The sequence below is a fragment of the Fukomys damarensis genome, unplaced genomic scaffold (genome assembly GCF_012274545.1).
Source record: "Fukomys damarensis isolate Sample0158 unplaced genomic scaffold, DMR_v1.0_HiC HiC_scaffold_29, whole genome shotgun sequence".
Taxonomy (NCBI): domain Eukaryota; kingdom Metazoa; phylum Chordata; class Mammalia; order Rodentia; family Bathyergidae; genus Fukomys; species Fukomys damarensis.
Genome location: NW_022900941.1, coordinates 19,993,581 through 20,001,878, shown reverse-complemented (window position 1 = coordinate 20,001,878; position 8,298 = coordinate 19,993,581).

Sequence of the window (8,298 nt, the reverse complement as noted above, 5' to 3'; positions counted from 1 at the left end):
TAACATAATTTCCCACTGAGACTACCAAAAATGTCCAAAGTCACCAAAAACCCTGTTGGAAGAGGTCAAAGTTTCTTTCTTCCTCCACTGGGATTCATTGCTATAGTTAATATTAGCTAAAATAAAGTCACATTTTTCTTTCATAAAGGGAAGAAAAAATACCTAGTCAATGAAGTTTCTAGTTTAAAAAAAAACTGTCATTTCTGGTTTGTGACATAAAGATGTCATATATACATAAACTCATGCCTATATTTACAGAAAGAAAAAAAATATGCTTTCAAGTACCTACAAGTGGAAAAGGCTGAATTTATAAAGCAAAAAAAAATAACCATTATATCTCAACAGATATGCTAGAAGGTAATATTTTCATTTAGTGGCAAATACAATTAAACAGACATTCAGTTTGAAAGAAATAAAATCCTCCATATATCTAGTGGCATCTTTATACTTATATAAATTGCAATGAGGAGCAATTTGTATAAATCACTATTATTCCAGAGAGAGAGAGATACAGACCAAGCAAATCTAATGTGACAGATGTTATAAATGTTGTCATAATGGTTTTTCATTTCAATTCAAACAGTTCATAGACTTCCTCTACTGATTGCATTAAGCAGAGGATTGAAGCTTCTGTCAAGAAAAGCAACAGCTTTGTCAAGCAGCAAATTTGTTCACTCAGGTTGAGCTTCTTTACTTCTCATGGATGAATCAGACTCCACAACATGATATACAAGCAAATCCCTTGGATCAGGGGTAAGCTCAAAAAATCATCACAGATTAAGACAAAATGAGTAAGAAAAAGAATCTGGTCACTATCTAAAAATTTTAGATAAGTCTATGCAAAATAACATGGATTTTATATTTTTTCATATCAACAAATGTTAAAATGCACTAGTAATCATAGATGTGATCTAAATTTAATAGTCTAAATTCACATATGCTAAGACTATTTTGTGGCAGAAATTAGAGATTTCTTTTTATTCCTTTAAGAGCAGTGACATAGAGAAAATTTAGTTGACTGTATACATATGTCTTATAAGGCTATTTTGGGGGGGAAATAGTACTTCTGTTTAAGACTCATTCTAAAGTAGTTACATACTTCTACCCATTGAGGATGAGTTGGCTATGTAATCTTAATAGCAAAATATAGACTAATTTGAAATCTAGGTAAGTCATAATTGTAAATCTTATATTTGTTATGTATATGTTATGTATTAATTTATATAATAAATTATCAAATTGATTGTTGATATCAATATATACATGTATGTATTATAATAAAATGTGACAACATTAAAGATTAATCTTTTGAAATTAAAAATATGCAAGTAATCAGAGCCTTCTAGGACTTCAGAGCCTCTACACTGAATTATGTTCCATCAAAATTCAATAAGTAAAGCCCTACTATAACTGTGGCTATTTTTGGAGATCAGACCTTTAGAAGGTAATGAAAGTCAAATGAGGTTATAAGGTAGGTTTCTAAATCAATATGACTGGCGCCCCTATAAGAAAAAGGAGTAAACCAGGAATGCACACTCATAGAGCAAGGGCCATATGAGGACACAGGAAGTAAGTGGTCATCTACAAGCCAAAAGAAAGGCCTCAGGATAAACCAAAGTTAATGACATCTTAATATTGGATTTCTAGCATCCACATTGTGGAAAAAATTAATTTCTATTGTTTATTCCCCCAATTTATGACTGTGATACTTTGTTATGACATCCTAGTAGACAAATGCTTCAGAGAAAATCATCTTTGTTCAAGTTACCTAAAATTTCCAGGTAACGTCTTACACTTATAGGAACATATAGACTAAAATACTCGCCTCTGCATTTATCTCTAAAATTTCCTAAAACAACATTATCATGGCTGACTAGAGGGTAACAACAAGAGAGGCAGTCTCTGAAACATCCACCAGAGAAAAGCAGGTACCCTGAGGCAGATGCTAAAGAGAAAACCTAATACAGGAGTAGAAACGGAGGAAGAAAATCGCTGGACCAATATACAGTGCCGGGGGCATTTTTAAGGGGAAGCTGGTTCACTTTCTAATCATGGCAGCCTCACACACCAGATCCAGTGTACAGACAATCAGGTAATCTTGGAATTTTATCACGCTCCCTGAGAAAGGGGCCTGGCACTTCAGCAACAGCCTGGCCAATGGAGCAGGGTCACAGTCGTTCTAACATCACACTAGGAAAAAACTCAGTGAGAGTAAGATGCTGACGAGCCAGGGCTTAAAAAAGAAGAAAGAAGAAGAATGAGGAGGAGGAGGAGGACGAGGAAGAGGAGGAGGAGGACGAGGAGGACGAGGACGAGGAGGAGGAGAAGAAGAAGAAGAAGAAAACTGAAAGCCAGAGGGTAGTGTATGAGACAACACCAGCGTGCCTTGCAGAAGTTGAAAGCAAGAGTGTCACTCAGATTAAGGGCCTGAATTTGAGCGCTGATGGGACAGAGGCCTGGGAACAGTGGGACTTTGGGAAAAGAGAAGTCTTGACCAACCTAGAAACAGTCACCCATTCCTCTCAAGTATCGTGGGATTGCTGCGCTTGTGGGACATTCAGTGTACTGCCCATGTTTGCCAATAGGTGCAATCCTCAGCATCCTTTTGCTAGAATAATGCATAGGACTGCAGACTGTACCAAGTCCGCAGGTTAGAGAGTGAAGCTTTTGGGTCAGTTATTGAAAAAGGACCTTAAACAGAGGGACAGAAAGCAGAGCCCAGACCAAGGACCTCAGACATTGCACTAGACAAAAGACCTTTGAAGGGAAAACCTGTAGGCAGTCATGAGATTTGCCCTGCAGTGAAAGGAGCAGAAGTGAGAGATCTCTGATGGAAGTCAATGGAGAACCCATGGCTGAGCAAACTACATGACATGTATCTCTCCCTAAAGCAACAGAGGTACTCAGATCTTGGGACAGAGAAAAAGGCCTGCACATAGCCACATCCAGAGCACTACTTACAACCAGAAGGCTGGCGCAGAGGGAGAGATTGATTGTTAGGCCTCCTTCTTGTAGACTGGAAAATAATTAAACTATGGGATTGGAGAGAGGACCTGTTTGAAGACCTGCAATAGAACTCAAACTGTCTGTAAAAGGGACTCTGACGATTCTTCAGATTTGTACTTTTGCAACAATGAAACTATAATTTTTATATTGTTTTGTGATATATATATATATATATATACATATATACATACATATAATTTTAATACTAGTTTCTCTCTCCTTTTCTTCCTTCTCTTTTTTGTTCCCCCTAAATTAATTGTTCCTCTCTCTTTCTCTTCCCCCATCTTTCCTCCTTTAATCTTTCTCTCCCTCCCAACCTCCCCTCCCTCCTTCCCTCTCTCTTATCAATGCTTCAGTAGCGCCTTTCAAAGGCATGTCAGGGTAACCCTTAACAGAACTGGGAATAGAAGATCTAAATACAAACTGCCAATATTTAACAGGTTCCAAAAATCTCACAGTTTTCCTCAGTCTCTAATTACACTTCAGTCCCTCTGCACCGCTCCTTCTGCTCCCATAAATCTACTCACAAACATCCTCAAGACTAGTTTATTTTTCCAGTCATAAACAGACCCCAGTAGAATCTGAAATCTACTTTATTGTCACCTATATTTCCTCTTCTCTCTCTCTCCTTACTGTCTTATTTACTTTATTTTTTAAAGTTTATTGGTACAATTTAGGTATACAATACAGTTACATTAATAATTGGGATCTTGTACCTTTACATATCTTAGTTCTTATTTTCCCCATTCCCCTACCCTTTCTTCACCCCCTCCATCCTACATATTTACAAAGATTTAGTTTCCTAGCTTTTCCTTTTCTCTTATTTTTTTCCTTCTCCCCTTTCCCCTACTTCTCCCACTTCCCCTACTTCTTTAGAACTTTTTTCCTATTTCACAATATCAATTATATATTTTGATCCTTTTCTCCTTTCTATTTCTTCCCCCAACACTTAACATTCCATTGTAGCAGTTGATAGGTGCATAGCTCAGTCCATAAGTACCATTGATAAAAAGGAGTCGTTAAAACAATTTTTATTGTTCATAGCTGATGTATGGCTGGATTTCTTGGCATTGTGATAACCTGTAGGAATTTTTCCTTTTCAGCATGGAGACTGTGCCTAATTTTATTAAATTGAGTATGTCAAGGTGTTAGTACCAAGTAGCAAAGAAATCCAAGATTATATTATTGGAAAGAAAACACTAATTAATGGGATCTTCCATACTAGCCACACAGTCTCTTAATTCTAGTTAATCCTTAACACACACACACACACACACAAACACACACACACAAACACACACACACACACACACACACACACACACACACACACACACACATGAAGCACAAGAAAACAAGGCAACAAAATGCCTCAAAAATGCCTAAATCTTCCAAAGCAGATCTAAGGAACATCTAATGGAAAGGAAAGCAGAAGCCAGATGGCCAAATTGATTGAAATGATCACAGAAGAAACAAAGTAACTCAAGAAGCTAAAAAATGATATAACCTAATAAATAGTGGATTTAATAAGCAAACTGATCAATGCACTTAAAGAAGATTAAAAGAAAAATTAGAACAAATAAACAAAATGATTCAAAATGCAAAAGAAAAATTTACACGATGAAACTTTGGAGTCCATCAAGAAGGTGCCAAGCAGATATCCCCAAAGATACACAACCATATTAAAAGGATGAGAAACAGAAGTGACCATTATGAGGAAAGAATATCAGATCTATAAGAAAAAGTCTGAAGCAAAACACCATATACTTATATAGTACAATCAAGAGATTGCGGAAAATTGATCAGTGGGTACTAGATGATGACAAAAAGACTAACAAGGCTAACTGAAGTCAGACAAAAATAAAACAACAAAATGGATGGAATAAAATATCTGTTTACAAAAATCATACCAGAAAATATTCAAAGTTTTAGGGGGAATCAACATGTAAGCAACAGGCACATAGAAGAACCCCTAATATCCATGAACAGAGAAGATCTTCTCCTCAACATATCATGGTCAAAATTCAAGAAGTCCAATACAAAGACAGAATCTTAAAAACTGTTAGAAAACAACAACAAACCACTTATAAAGGTAAACCCGTTAGAATCACAGCAGACTACTCAACACAAAACTTATAGGCCAAGAGAGTATGCAGTGAAATGCTTTAAGTCCTAAAGCAAAATAACTTTTGAATTATGCTAATATATCCTGAAAAACTGCATTTCAAAATTAATGGAAAAATAGGGACATTCCATTAAAGCTCCATTAAGAAATTTATGACCACCAAACCAGTACTCGAAAATATTCTCAAGGATATCCTAGACAGAAATAATGAAGCTAACAATGCCAAAATGTCTGATGAAATGAATACATCAAGCAGTATGAGCAGATAAACAAAAAGGTAAAATGAAGAAATCAACAGAAAAATAATGCAATGCCAGGAATAAGTTAATTTCATTCAGTTATTGCTCTCAATGTAAACCTGGCCTCAAATCTCCTGTGAAAAGACAGAGATGAAACGCTCATCAAAAAACACAACCCAGTGATATAGTGCATATTAGAGACACATATACTCCAAAAATGTCTAGCCTAAAATTCAAAAGATGAAAAATAGTATTTCATGCAACAGGATCCTAAAAGCAAGTAGGAATAGCTATGCTATTTTCAGACAAAGTAGGCTTTCAGCCAAAACTGATCAGAAGAGGAAAAGAAGATCACTGCTTGCCAATTAAGGAAACAATTAAATATGAAGAGATAACAATTGTAAATATATATGCACCAAATACTGGCACATCAAAAAAAATCATAAAACAATCACTACAGGATATAAAAGATCAAATAAACATCAACATAACCTTAAAATGGAAACCTCAATACTCCATTTTCACAAGTAGAAAAATCAACAAAGAAGCATCAGAGATGCAATAGAACTTCAAATAAATTGACTAATTGTATATCTACAGAGTATTTTGTCCTCCTACAGTAGAATACATATTCTTCTCAACAGCACATGCAATTTATTCCAAAATAGACAACATATAAGGCCATAAAGCTTGCTCAAACAAATACAAGAGAATCAAAATTATCCCATGTACACTTCCAAATCATAGTGCACTGAAACTAGAAACCCATGGCAAAAAAAATTCACAAAACCTTTGTGAATGCTTGGAGATTAAATAACATACTCTTGAATAATAAGTGGATAACAGAATAAATCAAAGAAGAAATTAAACAGTTTGTAGAATCAACCCAAAATGCCAATAAAAAGTACCAGAACCTACAGGATGATGAAAACAGTCCTAAGAAAACAGTATATTGCTGTGAATGACTGCATTAGAAAAGCAGAACAAACCGAAATAAATAACTTATGAATGTACTTCAAGGTCTGAGAAAAACAAGAACAGCCTAAATTCAAAGGTAGTACAAGAAAGTAAAGAAGGAAATTATACAGATCACAGTAGAAATTAATAAAATTGAGACTGAAAAAGAAATAATACAGGTGGCTTCTACATGGAATAATAGAGGAGGAGCCACTTCAGAGCTACTCAGAGAAAATTAACTAAAAATACAGGTAATTGGAAGAAAGGGAGAGATAAATCCTGATGCAAAGACAATGTGAAATAAGAGACTTGTATATCAATAAAACATAGGTTCCGGACTTCATAGAACAGTGTACCAGTCCACAGGGCTTCCAGCAGCACTAACACCTGTCTACCCAGCAAGAATTGCCACATTGAGAAGTCTCCAAGAAACTTATGGACTTCAAAAGTGTAGCTAAGTCAAACCATACATAATAGATTTGGGATACAAGGTCCCTTGTCTCTTTTGACTTCCTCCACACAGATGATGCTGCAGTGTGGAACACACAGAGGTGAGTGGCCAGGAAATACTCCTTCCTTGACAAATGGGCCACCAGCTTTTTTTCCTCTGTCATGTGCCCTAGCAGTTAACCGGAAACCCTAGTGACAACAAAGTTAGGGGCTGCAACACAGTGAAAGAAGTGAATGGCAACCAGTGGCTTGAGGGTAACACAGAGACACGTGAGACTTTAAACAGACTTGGGAGGTGGTCACTCAACCTGCTGAAGAGGAGACTGAAGGGGGATTGAGCAGCCTTGGGCTGTATCTGCCATGGTGAAAGCACTCTCCTCTCACAGCAACAAGTGGCTTCACAGCATAGATGTGTGCCTCTAGGGATGGAACAGAGGAGTTTGTACAAAGACCAGGAGGAGCCAACTGTACATGGGACTCGGAGCAGCCCAGGGCTGTACCTGCCTGAGGGACATTTATAGCAGTGCACCCTCATAAGAATGACCTACAAAAGAATGACCTCAAATAAACAACCTAGTATTGCACATCAAACTTCGAGAAAAAGAACAAGTCAAGCTCAAAGCTCACACAAGGAAGGAACTTATAAATATCAGAGTGGAAATTAATGCAATTGAGATTAAGAAAACAATACAAAGAACCAATGAATCAAAGAGTTGGTTCTTTGAAATTGATAATCCTTTAAAAAACCTTACCAATGAAAGGAAAGACTCAAATTCATGCAATTAGGAATTCAAAGGGTGAAATCATAATGGATTTTTGGAAATCCAGATCATCAATACCTACTTAGAGAACCTGATCTCTAATAAATTGGAAAACACAAAAGAAATGGTCAGATTACTAGATACATATTAATTACCAAAACTGAATCACAAAGATACGAAAATTCTAAGTAATGCAATATCAGTCAATGAAACTGAAAATGTAATTTAAAACTTACCAACAAAGAAAAGCTTAGATTATGATAGTTTCACTGATGAAATCTACAATAAATTTAGAGAAGATTTAATCCCACTACTTCTCAAACACTTTAATGAAATTGAAAGGGAAGTAATACTCCCCAAATCTTCCTTAAATAATTACCCTGATACAAAACCAGAGATACTGGGCTTGGCATCATTACCCTTATATAAAAACCAGAGAAGAACCGAACCAAAAAGAAGAACTATAGGCAAATCTCCCTAATAAATATGGATGCAAAAAGTCTCATAATGCAGTAACTCATCAAGAAGATTATATACCATGACCAAATGGTATTCATCCAAGGGATGCAGGGATGGCGCAACATATTCAAACCAATATATGTAATATATAATATCAACACAGCCAAAGACAAAAATCAGATGATAATCTTAAGATACAGAAAAATCATTTGACAAAGTCCAACATCCATTCATGATAAAGCACAAGGACCCAAGTTCAATCCCCAGTACCAAAAAAAAAAAAAAAAAAAAAAAAAAAAAA